This window comes from Dasypus novemcinctus, chromosome 10 (assembly GCF_030445035.2).
Source record: "Dasypus novemcinctus isolate mDasNov1 chromosome 10, mDasNov1.1.hap2, whole genome shotgun sequence".
NCBI lineage: Eukaryota > Metazoa > Chordata > Mammalia > Cingulata > Dasypodidae > Dasypus > Dasypus novemcinctus.
The window spans coordinates 111,560,427-111,588,039 of NC_080682.1; the positions used below are offsets into that span (position 1 = coordinate 111,560,427).

At 40.3% G+C, this 27,613-nt stretch overlaps 1 protein-coding gene and 1 non-coding gene across 2 annotated transcripts in view; one reads left to right on the forward strand and one right to left on the reverse strand.

Annotated features, from left to right (window-relative positions):
* GAB2 (GRB2 associated binding protein 2) overlaps positions 1 to 27,613 on the reverse strand; it is a 197,015-nt gene that overhangs the window by 141,005 nt on the left and 28,397 nt on the right. The gene's annotated exons all lie outside the window — the stretch shown is intronic.
* LOC111764766 (U6 spliceosomal RNA) lies at positions 14,117 to 14,221 on the forward strand. Its single transcript, XR_002797294.1, has one exon. It is a non-coding gene; the product is annotated as a U6 spliceosomal RNA (small nuclear RNA).

Below are 27,613 nucleotides of genomic sequence, written 5' to 3' on the forward strand. Positions count from 1 at the left end.
TGCACAAGGAGTGTGCCCCGTAAGGAGAGGCGCCCAGCGCGAAAGAAAGTTCAGCTAGCCCAGGAATGGTGCCACACACACGGAGAGCTGACACAAGATGAAGCAACAAAAAGAAACACAGATTCCCGAGCCGCTGACAACAACAGAAGTGGACAAAGAAGATACAGCAAATAGACACAGAGAACAGACAACTGGGATGGGGGGGGGGGGGGGGAAGGGAGAGAAATAAATAAATAAATCTTAAAAAAAAAACCTGTTGTTAAGCCAACCCACTGTGTGGTATTTGTCATAGCAGCCTGGCAAACTGAGACACATCAACACAATAGCTATTTCCCCTTCTCTGCTCAAACATTCTTTTCAGAGAGCTGATGGAGATTCCATGGTCTCAGAGAAGGTAGACCCCTACTTAAGTCCCAGGAGTTGAATCGTAATTGATCAAAAGCAATTATGCAAATCCCATTCCCCTTTGCAACAACTGATCTAGAGGTGGGCATGTGCCCTGGTTATTGCCAAAAAAGTATAAGGAGTTTTCTGGAGAAGGAAATTGCCTGATTGGGGTCTTGGTGATATGCTTGATTCACTAAAAGAACCGTGACATGAAACTTACTGTCCTTTATTTGGTTATGAGAACATCAATGTCCTTGTGCTTTAATTCCCTAGTAGGAAAATTATCTGTTAACTGCATCTAAAAGTTTTCCTGACTGATCTGCTGACCCACCTGAGAATCAGATAAAAACTATGGACCCTATATCCTGACCTGTAGTATGTAGATATACAAGATATTTTGCCTACAATTTTAGAAGGTTCAGAGATTTCAGGTCAAGAATCCTTACTCTAGATCAGTGGTCTCATATTGTGGTCCCTGGACCACATCAGTATCAATTGGGACCTTGTTAGAAATGCAAATTCTCCAATTCTACTTAACGTACTGAATCAAAACCTTAGCGATAGGGCCGAGCAATCTGTATTTTCTCAAGTCTTCCAGGTGGTCTAATTCATGTTAAAATTTGAGAACTATTACTCTGAACCCAGCACTGTTAGAACTTCCTGGGAGGATAGAAATGTTAATGTTTGTGCTGTCCAGTACAGTTACTCATGAGTCAGGTGGGGCTACTGAGCACTTGCAATATGGCTAATGCAACCACTAAACTAAATTTTTAATTGTAGTTGGCTTTAATTTATGTAAATTTAAACAGCTGCCGGTGGTTAGCGGCTACTGTATGGAACAGTTTAACTCTAGAAAAACATCTAGAAAGGATATTTTTTATTATCAGGTGGCTCCTGGTACTAAATCATAAAGTAAGCCAGTGGTTCTCAAACTCAGTGAGCACCCGCATCACTAGAGGGTGCTGGACAACACAGCCTGTAAGCCCGGGCTTCCAGAACTCCTGGTTCAGTAGGTCTGGCTTGGGGCCGCGAGTCTGCATCCCTGATAAGGTCCCTGGTGATGGTGACGCTGCTGGGACAGGGGCCACACTAGGACAACCAATAGAGTAAACAAAACTTGCTCTGCCTTTCTACAACCCATAGCAAAGCTACTTTTCTCTGATTCTAACCAATATTTTCCTTTGTGTTGATCAAATTAGCAAACGCGTCAAGTTCCGTGACAGCAGGAACGGACATCTTCCAATTCTGTACCTCCACAGTACAAGCCAGTGTAGTGCCTCAATTCCAGCAGGTGCTTGATACTACAAGAATGATGGCTGTCTGCTAATAGAGGAAAACTGTCGGAAGAGACTATTGTGTTCCCGAGACCATGATTATCTCCTCACAGACACGAGGTATCACGTTTTACATTTCAGAAGAGGGGCACAGAACGGTTAAGTGATTTGCCCAAGACCCTGGGTCCTATTCCTTATTTTTCTGTATGCTAAAATATTAATTCATAATTGTTTGGGTCTAAGCATGTTTGTGGAAGAATATATTTGTAAAAAATTGCTGGAAACTATAAACTATTCAAGAGTCAAAAAAGACTGTTTACCTGTGCATGTGATTAACAGCACTGGACTATAAAAAGGGGAAATTTTGGGTCGAATATGTTACTAGAATAAAAATTGAAAGACAAAAAAAAAAAAGACTGTTTACAGTCCAATGGTGTTACAAAAGGCAAGCGGACTGGTGATCTAGACGGGGGCGACGCCTTCTCCAATAACACCACATAGGAAACCATCTATGCCAAAGACCTAGTCTGGCCAGCAATTCAGCTTTCAAACATTAATAGGAGAGGCAAGAATCAAGGACAAACACACAGGAGACTTTCCTGAAGGTCAAAAAAGAAACAATAAATACCATGCCCAGAAAAGCTTTTAAATCTGACCTTTTCCTCTGCTGAAACCATTCGCCTTCCAGCCTCTTCAATCTAATAGACTGGAGTGGGCTGAAATGGCTCTTAGGAGAGAACTGGGGGCTAGCCTTTTCTCTAATGCTGCCTTCCTACCTCTACTCAAGCAGCAGCAGCATTCCTGGTAATTACATCATTAGACCATAATGGAACACCTGCGGTGCAACTGAGCAGCCTGGCAGCTCCCCAGTCCCGGAGGGGAAAGATGGGCTCCCCCTTTGCTCAATTTCCTTTAACCCTCGAATCCCTGACCTATTTTCAAAGGCAAATCACCTTTAGGCAGTTTTACAACAGAGCAATCAAGAGGGTCTTAGTTGAAGAAGACACAAGGATAATGAAGAGCATGATGGAAATCCACCAGGAGGGGAATTAGGAGACCTGGATCCAGTTCTGGTTTTGCCACCAACTCTTTCTCGGACCTCCGGGAAACTGCATCTTTTAGGTTTCAGTTTCCTCATCTATGAAGCACAGCAAAGCTTCCAGGCACAGGCTCCAAAAATGTGCCTGTGGGCAATTTTTGATTGGACTGAATGATCACAAGTGCTCTTCCAGCTGTAATATTCTATCTAAAAAGAGTCCACAAAAATAAATAAATAATAAAGGAAAAACACTCACAAAAATATATATAAAAAGACATAAATACAAAGACTCCACAAACAGAAGAGACAAAAGTGAAGTAAAATATGAAAGGCTAACTCTATTTGATCTTCAAACAGTTAAGTGGATGAGATTTTTGCCTCCCCTCTGACCCAGAAATCGGTGTCAGATCATGGTCACCAAAATCCACAGCAACTCTTCCCTAGACCAAACCCAAGTCTCCTTAACTAATTGTAGGAAGTCTCTCCAAAGAGAGAAAGGATGCAACAGTAGAAGGTATACTGGAATAGAGATGAGGCAACCAGGTTCCAGCTATCACTGACTCTCACATGACCCTGAGTGAATCATTTAACCTTGGTCAACTCATCTTTAAGGCACAATCGTAGGGGAGGAGAAGGATAAGACATCCTAGCTCAAGCAGTCTATGATTATGATATCTCCACAGAAGTCTCAAATGCTACTATTGGGTATTGAGGACACAAAGGTGGAGTGGGAGGCTGGTACAAACAACATGCTAATGATGCCAAATCCTGCATGACAGACATGAAGTTCTCCACAGTATCTATGAGATGAGGGGGAAAATTACCCACAGACCTCAAAGAAAGAATCAAAACACATAAAACTATGTATTAATTGTTTCATATCTCAGAAACTTCTCTTTCTAGAGTCCAAAAGAGAAGAAAGGTCAAAATGTATTCTTTTTCAATTGTCTCCTAGTCCACATGTAGAAGATATGAGACTTTGGTTTAGAGCAGGGATTTTTTTTTTTTGGATTTTGAAATAAAAAAAACTTTCTGGTGGAGATGTATTGGCGTGGGTATGATCTATTTATTAAGTAATATATAGTATAGTGTGGACTTAGTAAGAGGTCCATGAATTTCACCTGACTGGCAAAGGGATCTGTGGAACAAAAAAGGTTAAGGACCCCTGCTCTAGAGCAATATGGTGGTCTAGATACCCTGGACCCTCCCAATTTAAAAAGCTAAATAAAATATTTCTAAAAATTAATTTTAAATGCATCATTCTGAGCTCTCAAGAAAGTAAGGAATCTGCAGAGAACACAAATTAAATGAAAGAAATCCTGGGGTAAAAAGGGCACTAAAGCCAGCTTTTGCCTTGAGGCTATGTAACAAACACTGGTGGCTACTGCTGTGACTGTCTGGGGTGTGGGCAGCGGAAGGTAAAGCCTGGGGCCCACCCTAGGTAGGAAATCTTGCACAAGACCCCTTTATAAAGTTGGGACACAAAGGACTATAACCACAGTGGAGGGATAACCATAAATAAATCTGTAATACTGAAGGGAGCAACAAAGAAATTGATCTGTCTTGACCTTGGCTGTGGGTAGGAAAGGAGAAATGTCTCCCCAAAGAATCTGTAACCAAACGCTGGCTCTAACACAGGTTTGTGATAATCAAATTCATACACGCATTCAAGTGAAGACCTGAAAATGGGCCAGAGTTAGTAACATTCCCCCATGATTAGCAAAAGCAACCCCAAAGCCTTTCTGGAGTAATACAAGTTTGACTCAAGTATCAAATAATTTCCACAAAGTCCTAAGGAGCATGTCCTCTTAACTCAAAAACAAACAAACACAGGGACACCACATACATAGAAATAAGCCTCATGAGTGACAGGAAACAGATGGCAGGCTAGATCCTCAAAGGCTTCAGATACTGGAATCAGAGATAGAATTTAAAATGCCTACGATTATTGTTTTAAAATGCAAAAGAGAGGCTAAAAAAATGAGCAAGTAACAACAAAGTATTTTTAAAAACCCACCAAACCAAGTGCATTTGAAAACAAACCAAACAGAACTTCGAGAGATGAATATTATAATGAAATGAAAAAGTCAATAGACAGGTTAAACAGCAGATTAGATACAGCTAAATAAATGAGTCAACTGGAAGAGCAATCCAAAGAAATTACATAGAAAGTGACCAAGAGATAAAGGGATAGAAAATATGAGAGTTTCAGAGACATGGACGATGGAGTAAGAGGGTCTAACACACATCTAATTATCTAACTGGAGTTCAAGCGTGAGATGAGAGAAGATGGAGAAAGGCATTATTCAAACAGCTAATGGTTGAGAATTTTTCAGAATCATTGACAGGACACCAAACCTCAGATTCAGGAAGCTCACGGCTGATAAATAAAAATAAAGCCATATCTACAATCCTCAAAAATTAAACAGAATTACAATATGACCCAGTAATTCTACTCTTAAGTATGTACTCAAAAGAATTGAAACCAGGAACCCAGATACTTGTAAGCCAATGTCAAAGCAGCATTTTCACAATTGGCAAAAGACAAAAACAACCCAAGTGTTCCTCAACAGATGAATGAATAAAATCTGGTATGTGTGTGTACAATGAATATTCAGTCATAAAATAACGAAGTTCTGATACCTGCAATGTGGACGAACCCTGAAAGCATTATTCTCACTGAAATAAGCCACACACATAAAGACAAATATTGCATGATTCCAAGTATATAAAATATCTAGAATAGGGAAATTCACAGAGATAGGAAGTAGATTCGAGAGTACTAGGACTTGGGGAGGGGAGGAAATGGGGATTTATTGCATAATGGTTTCTGCTTGTAGCAATGAAAATTTTTGGAAATAGTTACTGGAAATTGTAGTACAACACTGTGAATATAACTGTCAATTAACTGTACACTTAATGGTTAATGGCAAATTTTATGGTATAAATATCTTATCACGCAAAACAATACCTGGACATATTGTAATGACACTGAAGCACACCAAAGACAAAAAAGAAAATATTAAAAGAGCAAAAGAGAGAACACCTACAAAAGAATGACAGCTAGCTTATCAGCTAACAGCAACAGTAAAATCCAAAAGACAGTAAAGTCATTTTTTCAATGTGCTGAGGAAAAATAACTGTCAATGCAGAAGTCTATAGCCAATGAAACTGTTTCAGCAGTGAAAGAAAAACAAAGATAGTTTTGGACAAAAACAGAGAGATTGTCATAGACAGATCCTCACTCAAGGCAATTATAAAGGATGTAATTTAGGAAGAAAGAAAATGATCCCATATAGAAGGTCTGAGCTATGAGAAAATAAAGATGAGCAAAGATATTGGTGAGTATGGAAAACTGAACACTGCCAGTGTAAAACAAGCATACTGTTTAATTTGAATAGTTAGAAATAAGTAAAACTGAACTGAAATATTCAACAGTAACATAAGTTAGAAGGGTTGATCAGAGTTTTCTAAGAGTCTTGTATTATTCAGAAGGAAAGTGCAGTTGGTTCAATGGTGGACCCCAAGAAAAGATATGTTTTGTTCTAATTCCTGGAACCTACAGATATTAACCTATATGGCAAAAGATGTGATTAAGTTAAGGATCTCAAGAGAAGCTTATCCTGGATAAACTAGGTGGCATGCAACTATATGTATCCTTAAAAGAGCAAAGCAGAAGAACCGGCACACACACAGAAAAGACACCAAAGAGGAGGGAATGTGACTGCTGAGGCAGACTGGAATGATGTGGCCAAAAGCCAAGGAGTGCCTGGAGCTACAGAAGCCAGAAGAGACAAGGAACGGCTTCTGCCCGAGAGCCTTTGGAGATAGCATAGTTTCCAAATTGGAATTCTGGCTTCCACAATTGTGGGAGAATAACTTTCATCATTATAAGCCAAGTTTGTGGTTTCTTATGACAGTAATAGGAATCTAATATAGAGGGTAAAGATATCACTTTAGGCCAAATTAAAATACATGCACTAATTGAGCTCACTCCTCCCTAAATGAATTTATACATTTAACATGAACTCAATAAAAATACCAACTTTTTTAATTAGAAAAGGTAATTACAAGGTTCATACAGAAAAATAAAGAATAGCAATAAGGGTAGACTAATGCAACTATATGGTAAACACACTATAAAGTCTCATTAATTAAAACAAAGTGTACTGCCATATACTTAGAACAACCAGTGGAATTTAACGTATAATAAAATCACAAATGGGTACTAAATCATGAAATAGTTATGGTAGAGGTGGCATCTCAAATCAGCAGAGAAAAGATTTGAGATGGCATACGAGATTTAAGATTTAAATGGCATTGTGTGTCAGAGTTGAATTTGTATCTCTAAGCATAGATCAGGACAAATTCCAAATGGATCAGGCTTAAATATAATATAAAATGAAACTATGAAAGTAATAGACTAGGGAAACGGACTTGGCCCAGTGGTTAGGGCGTCCGTCTACCACATGGGAGGTCGGCGGTTCAAACCCCGGGCCTCGTGACCTGTGTGGAGCTGGCCTATGTGCAGTGCTGATGCACGCAAGGAGTGCCGTGCCACGCAGGGGTGTCCCCCGCGTAGGGGAGCCCCATGCGCAAGGAGTGCGCCCCATAAGGAGAGCCGCCCAGTGCCAAAGAAAGTGCAGCCTGCCCAGGAATGGAGCCGCCCACACGTCCCCTGCTGCTGAGGACAACAGAAGTGGACAAAGAAACAAGAGGCAGCAAAGAGACACAGAGAACAGACAACTGGGGGAGGGGGGAATTAAATAAATAAATAAATCTTGAAAAAAAAAAAAAAGTAATAGACTAAAACATAACACATTTCTTTTTACCTCTGAGTGGGAAGGTCTTTCTTTGACATGATATCCAGAAGCCATAAAAAAGAAATGATCACTAGTGACTACATAAAAATCAAAAAATCCTGCATGACAAAACAAACATACACACATATACATACATGAACACACACACACCATTAGGCAAAGTAAGAAAAAATGATAAACTGGATAAAAAATGATAAATATTTTAAAATTTGCAATTCTCATTATAAAGGGCTAATCTCTTACATAAAGAGCTCCCACAAATCAATAAGACAACCATCAACTCTGTAGAAAATGAGCAAGGGATATCAACAGAATTGTTCACACACACAAAAATACAAATGGTTTTTAATCATGTGAAACAATGATCAATGCTGATTTATGAGAGGAATCCAAATGAAAACCACACTGAAATACTATTTTTCACCCATTCAATTGGCAAAAATCCAGAAGTTTGATAACTATATTAGCAAGGCTGTGGAAAAGTAGTAATGCTTTTATGTATACTTTTGGTGAAAATGTTAATAGATAAAAATGCTCTGGAAAGCAATGTAGCAAAATTACATATAATCTATCCCAAAATTATAATAGCATACATCTTTTAATTGAACAACTCCATTCTAGAAATGTATCCTAGAGATAAACTAATACAGGTACACAATGACATATTCCATTTTGCAGATCTGTTTAAAGGGTAAGATTAAAAACAACATAAATGTCCATTGATAAGGACATTTAATTATGGTTCTATCAGTAAATAGAATACCTTGCAGCTGTTTTTTAAAAAGAGCAGGGAAGGAAACTCTTCTTGTATTTATTCAAAAGAGCATCAAGATACACTTTTTTTTTTTTTGAGATACTGGGACCAGGGATTGAAACTGGAACCTCATATGCGGGAAGCCAATACTCAACCATTGAGCCACGTTGGCTCCCCTGGGTTGGTTCCTTCATTTGTTTACCTGTTGTTTGTTTTTTTTGTTTTTTAGGAGGCACTGGGAACCAAACCCTGGACCTCCCATGTGGGAAGCAGGTGCTCAACTGTTTGAGCCACATCCACTCCCCCAAGATATACTATTAAGTGAAAATATCAAGTGCAGAGAAAGCTGTGCTTTACACTACCATCTGTACAAAAAAAATAGGGATTAAACAGAAAATTGGGAAGAGGATTTGGCTCAACTGATAGAGCATCTGCTTACCACATGGGAGGTTCAGGGTTCAAACCCAGGGCCTCCTGACCCGTGTGGTGAGCTGGCCCACATGCAGTGCTGATGTGTGCAAAGAGTGCTGTGCCATGCAGGGGTGTCCCCCGCATAGGGGAGCCCCACGCGCAAGGAGTACCCCCCGTAAGGAAAGTGGCCCACGCAAAAGAGCACGGCCTGCCCAGGAGTGGCACTGTACACACGGAGAGCTGATGCAGCAAGATAATTCAACAAAAAGAGACACAGATTCATAGTGCCGCTGATAAGAATACAAGTGGACACAGAAGAACACACAGCAAATGGACACAGAGAGTAGACAATGGGGGGTTTGGGGGGTGAGAAATTAAGAAAAAAACTTTAAAAAAGAAACAGAATATTGATTTGTATCCATATTTATATAGGCTAATACAGTGCTAGATATATTGGAGGATTGGAGCTGGGCAGATGGGGAGAGAGGGACAGAAGGGAGACTTTTTCACAGTATGCTTTAAAAATATTTGATGTTTAAACTACTTGAACATATCTGATAAAATTAAAAATTTAATTCATATGCATAAAAAGCCTAGGATGACTACTAACAAAGCAGAGTATAACTTCCAAATTAGAAGAGAGGTAAAAATAAAATGAGAAAACGTAAAACAAAACAGTTAATCCAAACCAAGAATTAAAAAAAAGGAATGGAAAATTCAGTACAATGGAAGGTATGAAATTAGATGTTGAGATAAATCTAAATATTTCCATAACCACAATAAATGTAAAGATAAACATTTTCTGGCTGTATTAATTGCAATAAATGTGAATTAACTAAACTCCCCAGTTAAAAGACAAAGAATGTCATACTAAACAAAATTGCTATTATAAGCTGTTCATAAGAGATACACCTCAAGTATAAGGGTACAGGAGGTTGAAAGCCAAGGATGGGAAAAACTCTATGAGGCATATAATGCTGTTGTTGATATGACTATCAATTAAAAGACATATTAAAGCCAAAAAGACAAAGAAGATCATTTCACAAAGATGGTCAAGGTTCCAGGAAGTATGTGTACCTAATAATAAGGCCTCAGATATATAAAACAAGAAATGCTATCACTGCAAGTAGAAATCGACACATCTACTACCATCAATGGGAGATTTTAAACAGTCTCTCAGTAATTGATATAAAAAGGATGAAGCTCCTTTCACATCCTCAAATTCACTTTCCTTGGAGCTGCTGGATCACCTTATCAGAAATAAGGTCTCTCAACAGATGAGAAAATAAATCAGGATGGAAAGACAAGCTTCCCGTCTGGTTCTGGTGACCAATATTCAAACACAAAAATGGGAAGTTACACATTAGTTACACAGCAACCATACAGCTAGACACTAACAGAATGGTTTTCTTAGCAATCTATGTACTTTTGCGTCACTCTATTAAATTCTAAGCTCATCAAGGGCGGATATTGCTCTCTAACATATATTTGTATCTATCTCAGCACCAACCACAAAGCCTGGTATATAGCAAGTGTCCAATAAGTGTTTTACTGAATCCTCTATTACATACCCCATTTAAAAATTTATTCATTCAAACATTCATGAAGCTCCTACTGTGTGTCAGGCACTGTGGTAAGTACTGATAGATAATACACAGATGACTAAAACGTTATTTGTTCTTGGGGGATCATAGCCTTGTGGAAGAGAAATAGAAATATTTAAAACATATATATAAACAGAGATTTAATTGGGAATTAGGTATAAACGCCCAGAGAAAGTACCTGGAGATCTGAGGAAAAGGTTCTCAGACATTTAACATATGTTTATAAGCACCTACTATATGCCAGAATCAAGTAGATTCTGGAAAAGGGTCATTTGAATAGTCTTGTCAAGTGGATGTGGGGGTGAAGTCAGAGAGAGGGTATTCTAGGTAAAGAAAAAGAGATTCAGATGAAAAATGCGATTTACTCAAGATAAAACAGCTTGTATCTTGACACTCCTTCCCCACTAGCAACTTCTTAACTCCAGTATAGATTCCTTGTCTAGATCAATGGCTTTTGACCACAATCCAATAAAAAATGCCTTTTAAATTACCATAAATATATTGAACTTAAAAGTTTCAGGAAATACCCTTACTGTACACAATGCATGCTACTTTCTAATCTGTTTCATTTTTTTAAAATGCTGGTCACAACCACTACACTGACATCACCACTCACTAATGGCTCTTAACCACCCCCCTTTGTAAAACACAAGTCCAGATGCATAGTCTTGTTACGGTTTATGACATGCTTGTCACAAGAGGAATTTTGCCTCTACCTCCTCATTTGACAGCCCAGGAAAATAGCTCTTCAAACATAACAAGCAACTACTATGTGCAGAGTAAACACTGTGCTAGGTCCTGAGCTTGCTATAAATGGTTAAGTTCTTAGAAAACCACAAACCAAGGCTATGATCAAATTCCCCTGGTAAACCTTTCCCAAACTACATATGCCCCATGATTTACCCCTAAATATTTTGATTCAGTAGACAGGTGACTTAGGGGAAAGCTTCCCAGGTGATACTGACTCGATCATCTGAGGTCCCTTCCACTCTTACCAAAAAAAATTATTTGCTTAGGAAAGGGGGTTTTACAAAGGATTAGATACAGACAGGGACAATTAAAGCCCAATAAGTAAAGAGGCTTGCCAGGGGCCATAAAACGAGCCAGTGGCAGGACAAGGATTAGAATCCAGTTCATCTGATTCCAAGTCTGCTTCAGAAAAGTTCCCATTAGGACAGGGGTTCTTAACGAGGGGTCCATGAGCTTGAATTGAAATCCGAAAAAAAAACATTATTCTTGCGGGGACGTGTTAGTGTAGGTGTGATACATTTATTAAATAATACCCAGTATAGTGTGGACTTAGTAAGGGGTACATAGTTTACACCTGACTGGCAAAGAGGTTGATGGAACAAAAAAGGTTAAGAACCCCTGCACTAGGAAAACGACGTCTCTATAGTGTTCTTTCTCCTTTTGCATTGACCTTTTCTTTGTCAGAAATTCCCCAAGGGGCCTTGCTTTACTAAGTGCTAATTGGATTTCCTCCACCTGCTCTGGGATTTGGAGCCAGAGCTAATGCAGTGCCCTCCTCAGCTAACAAAGCCACTGGCATTCCCGGTATGCAAGGGCTGGCCTCCATTCTTTAGTCAACAGCAATTAAAGGGCCCCTATCCAAAGCCCTAAGGTGGAAGCAGAAATGGGAGGGGTATTCCTTGACCCAAAAAGTGAAGTACAGTCAGTGATTGGGATTGACTGTTACTGCAGAGCTGGGTGGACACAAGGAAATTTCTGGGAGGTAAATGGAATCTGGGTGAGGCAAGCAAACTAAGGACTACTCTTCATCTTTCTCATTCCATTAAGGAATGTTATTTTAAGAACCCTCATCCAAAAATAAGTCATCAAAAAACATTTCCCTTTTTCTTATTTCAAAACACCAGGCCCCAAGTGCTCAGCCAAGAGCTATAGGCCTTCCATAATTCCATCCCTCCCTCCCTAGGCATCAGTTTAGTGTATGTTCAGCCAAACCTGACAAGTTCAGCCTGGGTAGCTGCCTTGTGGACAGGTCACATGGTCCTTTCTGGGTTTTCACTTTCTCCTTTGCAGCTCCCAAAGTTGATCTCAAGATCAAGCAAGGGAATGAATATAAAGATGTTTCATAAACTATTAATATAAAGTGGTCTAAAAGCTTTAATACTACTCCTAATACAAACTCAATTAAATGCAAACATTTACCGAGTTTCCAGAACAGAGGTTCTATAGAGTTGGGACACAAACTATTATAAATATTAACTGTTAGATACACGAAAACAAACCTGAGTTCTTAGCTATGTGAAAATCACAGACTAGTATAAGAAATAAGATCTCTAATATAATATAATAAATACCAAAATAAAGTATGCACAAAGTGAAGAAGGGGGAGCAATTTATCCTGCCACTGAAAAGCAGAGGTGAGGATTATTAAGGATATTTTATGGTCTTGATGGTAAACAGAAGGGCTGCAGAAGAAATTCAAATGGGCCACCTCATTGTCTCCCACCGCAGCATGTTCATTACCTTCTCTTTGCCTTTATTCACCAAGTTCTTTTTCATGAGAAATTCTAAAATTTTGCAAAACATCCAAGGACTATTTAAGCATCTCTTACAAGCAAGGCATTATCAAGTAAGTACATAAAACATTAGACGGCAGGTCCCTGACCTCAGTGAGTTTACCATCCAGCAAGGGAGATAAGTCAAACAGTAAAAGTATAATGGTAAGTCATATGTAATACCTCAAGGGCAAAGGGGAACTAGATCCCTTTTCTGAAAAAAATCCTGCCTTATTTTCCCCCCACAAATTTAGATAAGGAGTCACAAATTCTTTCAAAAATCAAACTGACAGTGTTTGACTGGAGAAGCGATGGACAAAACAAATGAAATCCTTGCTTCCATAGGGCACATGTTTCAGGGGTATGAGCCAGAAATATGTAAAAAGGACCAAGCAGATACCTATTTGAGTGACCTAGTTTGGGGGTGGGGGACTGGGGGTCCACAGCCAACTGGAAAGCATATGCTCTGGCTAAGGTGGACAGCTACTGCCCAGTCCGAGCTAGTTGTTGCGAAGCAGAAATTTGGGTCCAGTCTTACCAGATCTGGAAAGTAGAAATGCTATGGATTCTATGTAAAATCTCTCCATTTTTAATAATCCATGACCAATTAAAATTGTTTAAAATTCTGCAGGCCAAGCAAAACGCTCTACGAATGGAATTCAGGTCAAACGTACCAGCGTCTGGCCTCTGTGTTAGAACATGTGTCGTGCTTTTTGATTTAGACAATGAAGTCACTGCATATAAATGTTATAAATGAAGTGCTATTGGACTTCAGGAAGGAGGAACCAGTTCCAACTAAGCTGGTCCGAGCAGGCATCAAGGAGCTCTGGGCCTTTGCGTTCCACTCCTTCAGAAAGTATCCTACATTACTGGAGGTCTTAATTCTCTAATCCTCTTTCCCTTTCTCACAGCACTTGCTGACTACGTGGATATGCTGACCCTTGCTTACGTACTTCCTTGTAAGAATGGCAAGGTCTCTCTGTTCAACCAGAAAGTCTGCAAACAGTAATACCACAGCAGCTGCCTTGCTGGTTTGTCTGGTCACGCAACAGATTAATACTGCTCATTAATGTGATGAATTCCCATCTGCTCTACAATAGGCTTACTATCTGGAAAGATAGTCAGAAAAGTTCTGTTACTTCAAATTTTCAAGGGAAGGGTTGTATGCAAATTATTCTGGACAAAAAATAATTACCTTTAAAAATGTATGGAAAAATAATGAGCCCAGCTAATCCTCCTGTTACTTCTCATCACTTCTTACGAAGGTAATTTGACAATGTCTATCAAAATTTAAAATGCAGTGTGCTCTTTGGCAGCACATATACTAAAATTGGAATGATACAGAGAATATTAGCATAGCATCTGCACAAGGATGACACACAAATTTGTGAAGCGTTCCATATTTTTAAAAAATTAAATGCACATACTCTTTGATCCAGAAATTCTACTAGAAATTTATCCTCTATTTAAATCATGTTTGCAAATATGATCCTGGTGATTAAAAAGCAAACTACAATCTAAAATAAATAAGAACAAATTCCTATGCAGTTAGTCACAGTATAAGGAAATGAATATTTTTATAAAAATTAGAACAAAATAAACTGTATAAAGCAAGAATTTCACTAAATATTAGTACATAGCAAGAAAGAAAAAATAATGAATCCTAATAGAAGCTGGTAATTCAAGGAACACAATTACACACCTATATAACAGAACTATTCAGCAAGATTACAGACAGGAAAAAAAGAAGAAAAACTAAATTGTATAGGTTTAAACCTTTAATTTCAAACTCTAGAAAGTCATCCCCAATGCCAGGAAAATTCATCATCTGTGCTGGTACCCAGCTGATTCTCTTAATCACTGGCACTCGCTACATCATAACGTTCAAAATAGGTTCTGTTGCCCTTTAACAAGGTTAGTGTGCAATGTCTACGATAAATTAGTACATCTACTACTTTTAAGCTATGACTGAGTTTAGGAAAAAAAAATCTAAAACATAACAGAGGGAAAAGGACTTGGCCCAGTGGTTAGGGCGTCTGCCTACCACATGGGAGGTCCATGGTTCAAACCCCGGGCCTCCTTGACCCGTGTGGAGCTGGCCCATGCGCAGTGCTGATGCGCGCAAGGAGTGCCCTGCCACGCAGGGGTGCCCCCTGCGTAGGGGAGCCCCACGCGCAAGGAGTGTGCCCCATAAGGAGAGCCGCCCAGCGCGAAAGAAAGTGCAGTCTGCCCAAGAATGGCGTCACACACACGGAGAGCTGACACAATAAGATGACGCAACAAAAAGAAACACAGATTCCCAGTGCCACTGATAAGGATAGAAGCGGTCACAGAAGAACACACAGCGAATGGACACAGAGAGAAGACAACTGGGGGGGGGCGGGTGGAGGGGGAAGGGGGTAGGGAAGGGAAGAGAAATAAATAAAAAATAAATCTTAAAAAAAAAACAATTAAAAAATAAAAAATAAAACATAACAGAATAACCCAAAATATACCACTGATCAGCTGTGTGTCCTTTGGTTACTAAAACTCTAGGATGTGAAACTTAACATCTCTGTCCTATTTTTGTTTCCATTCTCTTCCATCAGTGGAATCACATAAGGGTAGATCATCTTGCTGTTAAATAGCTATTTCATTGGATCAGGGACAATGGGCACAAAGTGATAAGCGGATAAAATTTTGGGAGGAAAGAAACATTCTTTTTTTTAAGATTTATTTATTTATTTTTATTTCTCTCCCCTCTTACCCCCACCCCAGTTGTCTGTTCTCTGTGTCTATTTGTTGCATCTTCTTCTTTGTCTTCTTCTGTTGTTGTCAGCGGCATGGGAATCTGTGTTTCTTTTTGTTGCGTCATCTTGTTGTGTCAGCTCTCCATGTGTGTGGCACCATTACTGGGCAGGCTGCATTTTCTTTCGCGCTGGGCAGCTCTCCTTACGGGGTGCACTCCTTGTGCGTGGGGCTCCCCTACGCAGGGGACACCCTTGTGTGGCACAGCACTCCTTGCGCGCATCAGCACTGCACATGGGCCAGCTCCACACGGGTCAAGGAGGCCTGGGGTTTGAACCATGGACCTCCCATGTGGTAGGCGGACGCCTTAACCACTGGGCCAAGTCCGCCGCCAAGAAACATATCTTATATGCCAGAAAATTTATAGAAATAGAAAAGCATTTTTATATGGTCATTACAAGATCTTTTTTTTTATAATGAAGGGGAAAAAAAACAAAGTAATGCTTATCAGTTGAAGTCTAGTTAAATTATGGTGTACTCATAAACCAGTATGCAGTTTTTGAGAAAAAAAGGAAGTTCATAAGAGCTGCCTGGAATGTTATTTGTCTAATGGTTATTTTCCAGATAATGGGATTTGGGATGATTTTTTGCCTTCTTTGAATCTTTTAGAATTTGACTATGTACCATATTAACAAAAGTAATAATTATTCCTTTAAAGAATAAAACAAATGCAATTGATACATGTAACATGAAACACTCTCTAGAAATTATTTTATCTCATAGGGTTGCAGTGCTCACTAATTATCAGGACTTAGAGCGGTGCCTATCACATACACATTCAAATATTATCTATTATTATACTGTTTATTGAAAAATAACAAAGTGCAAACAGGGTAAACAGGAAAAGGGACTGGGTGGGATAAATATTTATTTCTCAACAAATACTAACTTGACCAGATCCCTGGAAAACAGTTCCCTAGAAAACAGTTTACCTTCTTTATCAGGTGTTGAAATTCCTGGGCGGAAAGTGGAAAAAAGGTTATCCAGGCAGGGTAGGTGGAAAAGCAAACCCAAGGCTGTGCGTTGCTAAACTGGCTACAGCCTACCGTGAAAACAGCCGGTTGCTGGATCAGAATGTCTCCAGAGAGGCGCAACAGAATCACGGTACCTCAGGTTGGGGTGAGGGGGCAGGGGGCGGGGGCGGCGTAGGCATTGGGGCTGTTACTGCTCTCTCCACAGCCGGCACCACAGAGACTACACCGGAGCACGCCGGAGGACGCCGAGGCAGCCAGCAGGGCTGGCGAGCGAGGGGAACGCAGCGGCAGTAGCTGGGACTTGCCAAGGACCCAAGAGGCAGGTGGAACCAGTGGAAGCTGGACAGATAACATTCATTGAGTTCCATTCTGTACTTTGGTGTAGAATGGAACTTTTCTACCATGTATGCATTATTTTTTAAAAGACATTTAAGACATCAGGGGAAAAAACAGTACTTAGTCTACACTTGGTCATCTAATGGGCAGAGCAGAGCCCTGGAGCCAGGCTTTGAGGTTAAGAAGCGCGTACACCAGACGCTTGCTGTGGAATTAGGACACCACCAGCTCCACGGCTACTGCGAAGATTCTAGTTCAGGTGGCTAAGAGAGAGGTCAGCAGACCCTTCTTCCCTCATTTGATCCCTTCTCCACGACCCTTCAAGATGACCTCAGTTTACACAACTAACACCTCTCTGCCCAGCAGTATTGATTCCATCATTCACTACACTGGGGGCTGCATAAGGAGGGGATTATTATTAGATTTTTTTGTGTCCCCCTTTGGTACCCAGCACAGCTCATTTTCCTACCTGGGCCGAGGGTCACGTTTACCGAACAAATCGAGAACTTCGAACGCCAATTCTCAGGGGAGACAACTTTGCATATGACTGTGAGTAAAGACACCTAAGGACCACCTCCTAAACCTTGTCTGACAGCTCTTCTGTCTACAGAGATTTTAAAAAGGCTTTGAAGCTAGGCAGATGTGCATTCTAATCCCAATGCCATCCCTTACTACAAGGATGACATTTGGGCAAGTGACATAAACCCTTTGAAACCTTAGTTTCCTTAAATATAAAGTGGGGATAATATTTTATAGTGCTTCTAGGAAATGAAATTAAGTATATACATTATGACTAGCACAGTGTTAATCTACGCAGCAGGGTACTCAGACCCTCCACGCACCTTTAAGATGACCAAGGTTGTTTGATCTATAAGCTTGAGGGATTCAAAAGAACTCATCCATTTCCTAACCTCCAAGGGTCCACATCTGCAGAAGAAAGACCCTGGAACTCAGTGAAGGAGCAGTTTATGTAGCCATATTAACAACAGTTTCCACAGGCACAGAAGATTCTCTGACCTACTGGACTCACTGTTTGCTTCTCCACTGATAACTTTGATGCAGAGACAATAAATGGCCTATTTTCCTTTCTGGGAAAAGAAACTACTTTGAAACACAACTTGCATCTTCCAGAACACTGATTTCCTTTGTAACGACTATTGCTGTTGTTACAAGATTATAGGGACAGCAGAAATAGAGCAGATCCAGGCATAGTTAACTCAGCAGTCTTGGACCTTCAGGGGCCAAGATGACTAGTAGAGCACCATTTATTCTATCTACACTCCAGGTAGCAGGAGAAAGGCAAAAAGGGCTTTCCCAGGCAAATGTGAAAGTCACCAGCAAAGGAAAAAGACAGAAAAAGCACACGGGTCCCTGATGACTCCATGGATCCATTAAATCAACTCTGGATCACCTAGCTCTAAACTTCTTTATATGTGAGAGAATAACCCTTGTACTGTATGTTTGAGCCACTATAATTAGGTCTTACTAGCAAACACAACCCCTAACTGACTGAAAGGAGGTCTACAACTTGGACAACATATACGTAGGAAAATCACCTGTCTGGGTATTTGGACAATTTTTGGCTAATGCTCCAGGTTGGAACAGAATCCATTTTCTTTTATTTATTTATTTTTGGATGGGAGATGTGGGTGGAGGAGCAGAAAAGAAGAGCAAATTTCTGGTATGAGTAAAAGATGTCTGCTTTTCTCCCCCCTCTTCTTTTTAACCAATACATTTTTACTGAATCTCAGCTCTGTGATAGGCTCTGTACAAAACACCATTCTTCATAAGTTGACAAAGTGCTTTCACGTGAGCCTCTCTCTCTTTCAGCTCTTACCGTTCTGCCTCTGCTTTGTATCTGCCAGGGATATGTACTAGAGGTGCTGTGAGATTAAGGGCTTCCATAATGCCTGAAACACATGTACCTTGTAGCTGCAAGTTCAAAGGCAGTAAATAATCAAGTTTTAGTTGATGAGTTGGAAAAACAACAGCAACCATATTTCAAATAAATGTGACCAGTCCCTTAGGGTTCAACAGTGGGTACTTAAGGCTAGGGTTATTCCCTAGCCAAACTCAAGCCCTCTAATTAAAAACTTCCTTTTAGGAAAAAATCTTAAAAAGAACTTAGACATTCCACATTTACCAGTTACCTTCCTAAAAAGAAAAAATCTTAAGCAAGGAAAGGGACAAAAAAGACAGTGAAAGTGGAGAGAAAGGATATGCGTAACCTTAATAAATCCCAGCCTAGCACAGTGCCTGACATAGAGTTGTTACTAATACAGGCTTTGTAGGAATTACTTTTGTTAAGTGAAGATACCTTATTCTGGAAACCTGAGATTTCTATATTTAAATGTATTCCAATTCCAATTTATTTTCCCTGAGACCCACTTTTGGCAAGGATTTGATAAACTAGAGGGTTTAACCGAACCAATATTATAGCATTATAACACACAATAAGAGACCAATTTTACACACATTCTAGCAAGTGACTTAAAAAGCCAAGTAGTTCCCAATTTAGTTTTTTTTTTTTTTTTTTTTTTTTCCTTCGGTACCAGGACCTCATATGTGGGAAGCTGGTGATCAGCTGCTTGAGACGCATCCAATCCCCCAATTTAGTTTTTTTCCTTAAGATTTATTTATTTTTCTCCCACCCCCCCCCTCCACCCACCCAGTTGTCTGCTCTTTGTGTGTTCTTCTGTGTCTGCTTGAATTCTCATTAGGCTGCTCTGGGAACTGATCCTGGGCTTTGAACGCTGGACTTCCTATATGGTAGATGGTAGCCCAACTGCTTGAGCCACATCTGTTTCCCCCTCAATTTAGTTTCATAATCCAAAAATGCCACTTCCAAAGTGAAGATTTTCCAGGTGATGACTGCTGTATATGTCTCTCCAGTCTTATGACCTTGTCATCAAGACTCAAACAAAAACAAATTTTAAACACCAGGGTCTGCAATACAAATAATCATATTATTGCTTTGCTTTTGTTGTGCCATATCTGAAGTCACTATAAAATTATGTATGTCTTGAACCTGGTTGTTTAGACCAAGAAACACCTAATGTAATGGAAGAGCTGGGTCAGGGAGGGTTGGAAGAGCAGACATGGAGTCCTGGATTCTAGCCCACTCTGCTACTGACTGGATATGTTAGTCAAGTTGCTTTGCCTCACTCATCACCCATATTTTTATAATGATGAGTCAGGGAAGTGGATGTGGCTCAACTGATATAGGGCTTGCCTACCATATGGGAGGTCCAGGGTTCAAACCCAGGGCCTCCTGGCCCATGTGGTGAGCTGGCCCAGGCGTGGCACTGCCGCGCACAAGGTGTGCCCTGCCACGCAGGGGTGTCCCCCATGTAGGGAAGCCCCACACGCAAGGAGTGTGCCCCACATTGAGCTGCCCGCATGAAAAGAAGTGCAGCCTGCCCAGGAGTGGTGCCACACACACGGAGAGCTGATGCAGCAAGATGATGCAACAAAAAGACACAGATTCCCAGTGCCGCAGAGAATGCAAGAGGGCACAGAAGAACACACAGTGAATGGACACAGAGAGAAGACAAGGGGGTGGGGGGAGAGAAATAATAAAATAAATCTTAAAAAAAAATAAAATAAAATGATGATTCATTCAAATATTTGCTGACTGCCTTATGATGTGCTGGGCATTAGGCTGAATGCTAAAAATATGAAGATGAATTAGCCTATCCTCAAGGCTTTAAAATTCTTTTGGAGTGGGAGAGTTGGCGAGAGATCCACATGCAACTATAATATAATGCAGTTAGTGCTATAATAAAAGGCTACACGCAGTACTATGGAATAATAAAGGTGAGACCCATTAATTCTCTTTGAGATGGCAATGGGTGGACGGACACATTAGGGGACTAAGAAAAAAAAATATGCTAGGGAATTATTAATTCTATGCATAAAACAGGCAGAGGAATGGGGAAGGGAACAAATGCTAGAATGCGTTTGCTAAGCTCGATCTTCAAATGATAACAATAAAAAATATTGTTTTTATTACAGCATGGTATAAAAATTCCACTTTGCACACAAGGACATTTATAACAAAGGGAAGAACACAAACTATACACTTCGAGTATCTAAATTAAACTATTACTACAAAAAAATCCTTGTCCATTTTATGAGCTTTTTGAAATCAAAGGTTGTAAGTACATGTCTTCATTTTTTAAGTAGTCTGACTTTTGTTTTTTGATCCAGATACTGTTTGAAAAACTCAAGGCTCTGCTTCTAGTATAAAATGTATTTTCTGTCAGAAGACTGGGAGGCAACTTTTGTTATAAAAATGCTTAACATGGAAAAATCTTTGAATAGTATAGCAACTGTATGGTAAAATGACGAAGGTATATACATAAATAGACCAGCAATTACTAAGTAGCTTTAACAACATATGGAGGTATAGTTCCCAATATGCCTTTGATATGTAGGCAAAATCTTTTTATTTTATAATTATATTATTTATTTTCTCCATATGTCCATTGATTTTTTTTTGAAGATTTATTTCATCCATTCCCCTGCCCCATGTTTTGTTTTTTTTTTAAGATTTATTTATTTTTTTAATTTATTTAATTCCCCTCCCCTCCCCCGGTTGTCTGTTTTCTGTGTCTTTTTGCTGCGTCTTGTTTCTTTGTCTGCTTCTGTTGTCGTCAGCGGCACGGGAAGTGTGGGCGGCGCCATTCCTCGGCAGGCTGCTCCCTTCCTCATGCTGGGTGGCTCTCCTTACAGGTGCACTCCTTGTGCGTGGGGCTCCCCTACGCAGGGGATACCCCTGCGTGGCAGGGCACTCCTTGCGCGCATCAGCACTGAGCATGGGCCAGCTCCACACGGGTCAAGGAGGCCCGGGGCTTGAACCGCGGACCTCCCATGTGGTAGACTGACGCCCTAACCACTGGGCCAAAGTCCGTTTCTGTAGGCAAAATCTTGAGAGTTATCAGTTACAAATGAGCTTCAGATCCAATTCTAGAATCAGGTACTAATCTGAATTGATCTGGAGAGGAGAAGAAAAAGAGCCCCAGAGCTGAGCCACCCCAAACCTGTCAAGCTTCCATAGTCAGTGATGTTGAGACATCTTTCCATTCCCTTATGTGACTCAGTGATGGATGTGCCTGTCACACACAGTGGACTTTGATTACTCTCTTGGGGCCTTGCAACGCAGAAACCCTGCAATGTTTTCCTATCTCCTCACTGAGGAAATTATATTCCATTTCATTCAGAAGCTACATTTGCAGACTTTCCCTGGGATTCTGGTCCCTGCTACCTGGACTCAGAGCCTCTCACTTCTGCTATCCACCTGTTAGCTCACTCTCCGTACCCTGCAGGTGGTAACTCTGTGCACTCCTGACTCGTGTGTTTCCCACAGTTGTGCAAACGGAAGTGTATTTAAACTCCTGTGTTTAAATGATCAGGCTGTGGGTATACTAAGTGGAAACACGGGGGAAATGTTCACCGCACGTGTGCGAGCAGGACCGTCAGGCAGGAGGACTGCTGCCCCTCTGAACTATGCTCCCTGCGTCGTAAGTAAACTACTTCTGCCTTAGATTACAGTAAAATGGGTTTGCTCCTCTGAAACCTTGTGTACATCCCAGATGTGAATCCCAGTAGCAAAATGAAGAATCCTTAAGCAAGAAGTCTACTGCCTTGGCATCGGTCAGAAAAGTCCCTTAATGGTGAGTGTCATGAACACTTGTACTTAAGAGAGCCAACACTCACATAGTACTTGCTCTGTACCAGAAACTGTTGTAAGCACTCTACATACTAACTCATTTAATCTTCACAACAAACCGTGTGAGCTAGGTACTGTCATTAGCCTCACTTTATGGACAAATAAATTGGGGCGCAGAATATGTTACCTAGTTAGTAGGCAGTGGAGTTGGGATTCAAATACAGGCTATCTGGTTCTTGCTACAAGATTTCATCATGTTAAGTAAAAGGCTATGTTCAGAAATATGTTCACCAGTTTTCGGTCAATTCATAAGTACACCTGTTTAAAAGTTGGGGAATACATCCTTGGTCTCCTGTGGGATAGGACAAGGATGATCACATAGGTCTGGAAAACCTAGGTTTCAGGTGCTAATCCAGGTTCGTGACAGGGGTGGGGAGATGCTCAGGAGTAACTAGGGGAGCAAGGGGGAATGGTATATTGACCAGGTGAGGGTTGCTCGCTTCATTCTGAGCAGCATGGTATGGCAGTAAAATAAAATTCTATGCTTTGGAGTCAAATGGATCTAGCTTTAGCTCCTGCCTCTATCACTTTATGTTTTTGTGGTCCTGGGCTAGTTTCTTATTAGCCTGAGTTTGTTTCTGTCTGAAATGGGAATATCATAATAAATTAAATGAGATATAATAGGCTAACTCATGCAAAAATTACTCACTTCGTAGTAAGGATACAATAAAACCCACACTCCATTCTGCCTGCGATCCCTTTCTCCCACTGCTTCCTTGCACACAACACACAAAGGGAAGGAACCTGCTCAGGAAGAAAAGCAGTACGAATAACAGTGAGCACTCGTTCTACCACTCAGTGCCACGTCCCCTTCCCTTGCGGCAAGTGCTCTTCATGCAATGAAAGCATGATTCTGGGTGGGACTGCCTCACACAATGAGCATGGGGTGTCAGACAGAGCACTTGTGACCCAGGCCAGCTGAACACGGGTCTCCATTTCTCTGGCCATAGTGATTTGTCCAGGGGTCGAAGTCTGATCCAAGCTGTGTCAGTGTCCTCAATTTGAAGTTGGAGTGGTAGAGGCCATGCCTTTTGGGTCTTGGAGCAGGGAGGTTGGGGGCTGCTGGCAATCCCCTGTCCTACTATCTAGAGAAAGTCTGTCCAAAGGCAGAAAGAAAGCTGACTACAGACAAGTAGGGGTGGGACACAAGGAGAGGCCTAGATGTCCTGAGATATAATTCAGGTCGCCAGGGCTGCCCTGGACCTAGAACACTTGCAAGAAGGCATTAGGTCTCTCTTTCCTCTTTCAACCTAACTGCTCATCTACAATGGTGTGAATCCCTTTACAAGCCTGGGATCAGAATAAAAATCGACAGTCACTTCTTATACTAAAGAAATGACGGCAGAATAAAGGCCTCACATTTTTATACCACATCAACTAGAATTCACTGAGGCTGCACCTGCTTAGGACACACGCCCAATCCAAAAGAATCATGGTGGCCAAGGGGTTGGAATGGACTGCCTGCCAAACCTACATCTAGATTGGTTATAGAGTCAGCTTTCCCAGAACCACAAAGATGTCATAAAAGAAATTAGGGCACAGTTAAGAAAAAGAAAGGGGAAATGGATTGAGGGGAAGCAATCAACAAATGTTCACTGCATATTCAAAAGGAAAATGGGAACAAACAAGTTTTTAAGACTGTCAAGATTTCTGAACCATGTGATCAGTGACTCTTCTTCACCTTACTTCCCATTGTGATCTCATACTTCAGTCTAATTTAGGTCTGCTGTCCTCCAGAGGCTTCAGCTATTCTCCACAGGGAAGCTAGTTAGTTTATCAATGGCTCTCTAAACTCTCATCGTAAGTACCAAATTGAAGTGCTGGTTTGGCAAGATTATTAAGAGATCTCAAGGCACTTTTCAGAAGTTTTAACACGAAAGACCTCATTAAAAGCATGTCCCAGTTGACTCAATTAAAATTCCCTTTGCTGTCTCCTGGCCTTGGCTTCCTCCTTTGGAAGTATAATTTTAAAACAAGAGGAAAAGAAAGATAAGACTTTCTTTTAGGAAAGGGTTTTATCAACCAGTTGACCAATATAACAGGTTTCCTACTGGTTGGACTGTGAGCAAAATGGTTTTTTAACATAGAAATTTCTGTTGGAATGCAATGAGAAGATGATCTGAGTTTTCTAGCTCTAGACTGGGATTCAGGAGATTCTGGGCTTTTAGACCCAATACGTATACTAATTCACTCTAAGATCTTGAGTAGAAAGAACATGGGTTTTAAGTTGCAAAGATGTTCATTGCTCACCTGCAATGGTGAGAGATGTTTCACCTCTCACCATGACTGCCATCTTAAACAAGATCAATCACTGTCTAAACATGAGTTCCTGACTTATAAAAATGAAGTTTTCACAATTTACTTTATTAGATTGATGAGAGGATTAAATGAAGGTAAGTTATGATTCCTATGTATTATTTGAACATGTATTATTTGAATATTTTAAAAAATATGAATTCTGCTACCCATTTGGGTTGTTTCCAATTTTGGGCTATCATGAACAAAGCTGCTATAAATACTCTCATATAAGCATTTTTCCTTTTTTTTTTAATTGAGGCATACAAAACATATAATAAAATGCATATAAGTTTAAGTATTCAGATGGATGGGTTTTGAGTATTGTCTACACTACTGAATATTGAAATATTGACTATTTCCATAACTACCTTGAAAATTTCCTCCTGTTTTCTTACCAAAAAAAAAAAAAAAAAATTCCTGCCCTGTAACAATTTTCTGGTTACTCTCAGTATGGATTAGTTTAGTCTATTTTTGGAATTCATGTAAATGAAATCATATACTACATACTATTGGGACTGGTTTCCTTCCCTCTGCATAATGATTCTGCGATTCATCCTTGCTGTAGTGTGTCTCAATAGTTCATTCCTTTCTACTGATGAGTAGCATTCCATTGTATGCAGGTACCACAATTTGTTTATCCATTCATGTATTTGCAGGCATAAACAAATGTTCCAATTTTGGGTCTTGGTAAGTAAGCTGCTGAGAACATTCCTGCATTAATCTATTTGTAAATATATGTTTTCATTTCTCTTAAGTATATACTTAGAAATATATTGGCTGGATCATTGGAGAGATGTAAGTTAAACTTTATAAGAAACTTAAAACAATTTTCCAAAATATGTTACAAGTTTACGTTTCTACCAGTAATGTGTGAGAGTTCCATTTGTCCACATTCTTGCCAATACTTGGTATTGATAGACTTTTTTTAGTAAGTAGTATCTGATTGAGGTTTCTGTTTTGTTTTTTTAAAGATTTATTTTTTTATTTTATTTCTCTCCCCTTCCCCGCCCCGTTGCCTACTCTGTGTCCGTTCTTCTGTGTTTGCTTATATTCTTGTCAGTGGCACCCAGAATCTGTGTTAAATTTTGTTGCATCATCTTGCTGTGTCAGCTCTCCATGTGTGCGGCGCCATTCCAGCAGGCTGCACTTTTTTTGCACTGGGCGGCTCTCCTAATGGGGTGCACTCCTTGAACGTGGGGCTCCCCTATACAGGGGACACCCCTGCGTGGCACAGCACTCCTTGCGCACATCAGCACTGCACGTGGCCAGCGTATCACACAGGTCAGGAGGCCCTGGGTTTGAACCTTGGACCTCCCATGTGGTAGGTGGATGCCCTATCCGTTGGGCCAAATCCACTTCCCTGATTGAGGTTTTAAGATTCATTTTTTACCGATATGGTTATCTAGTTGTTCCACCATCATTTGTTGAAAAGGTTTTCTTTTCTCAATTGAATTTCCTTAGCATCTTTATTGAAAATTAATTGAACTTACATGTATTGGTTTACTGGATTCTTTATTCTGTCCCCTTTATTTATTTACTAGAGCTTTAGTTTTGTAATCCTCCAATTTTGTTCTTTATTTCAATATTGCTCCCACTCTTCCAAGTCCTTGTCACTTGCACATAAGTTTTGACAAAAGAGCCTACCAGGATTTTGTTTTTCTACAAGAATTTTGATTGGGGTTACATTGGATCTATAGCTTAATTTGGGGAAGACTGACACATGAACAGTATCGAGTCAACCCCCCAATATGGTACATCTTTCAGTTTATTTAGGTCTTCTTTAATTTCTCTGACCAATACCTAGCAATTTTCAGTATACAGATCTTGTATATTTTTGCTTAATTTATTCTCAAATATTTTACGAGTTCTTAGGCTACTGTAAATAGTATTATTTATTTCATTTTCTAATTGTTTGACTGTATTTCTCTATATATTGACAATTTTTCATCTGAACCTTGAATCCTATGATCTTGATTAAATCACTTTATCAGGGGTCCTTAGAAGTAGATTCCTTAGGAGTTTATGTGTACACAACTGTGTTTTCTGAGAATAAAGATAATTTCATTTCTTCCTTTACCATCTGTATAGCAAAACTGACACTTTGTGCAGTAATGTACATATTTACAACCTATGTGAACTCAAAGAATTCAGTTTGTTACTCTTTTTTTTTTTTTAAAGATTTATTTATTTTATTTATTTAATTCCCCTCCCCTCCCCCGGTTGTCTGTTCTTGGTGTCTATTTGCTGCGTCTTGTTTCTTTGTCCGCTTCTGTTGTCGTCAGCGGCACGGGAAGTGTGGGCGGCGCCATTCCTCGGCAGGCTGCTCCCTCCTTCGCGCTGGGCGGCTCTCCCCATGGGTGCACTCCTTGCGCGTGGGGCTCCCCTACGCGGGGGACACCCCTGTGTGGCACGGCACTCCTTGCGCACATCAGCACTGCATGTGGGCCAGCTCCACACGGGTCAAGGAGGCCCGGGGCTTGAACCGCAGACCTCCCATGTGGTAGACGGACGCCCTAACCACTGGGCCAAAGTCCGTTTCCCTAGTTTGTTACTTTTTGGGAGCCATTTTTACAGTTATAGAAAGCCGGTTTAACATTGCAACACACCTTGCACAGAGTACTATAAATCAGCATTTAAAATAAAGCCTAGCAGACTGGGTGTAGTTCAGTGGTT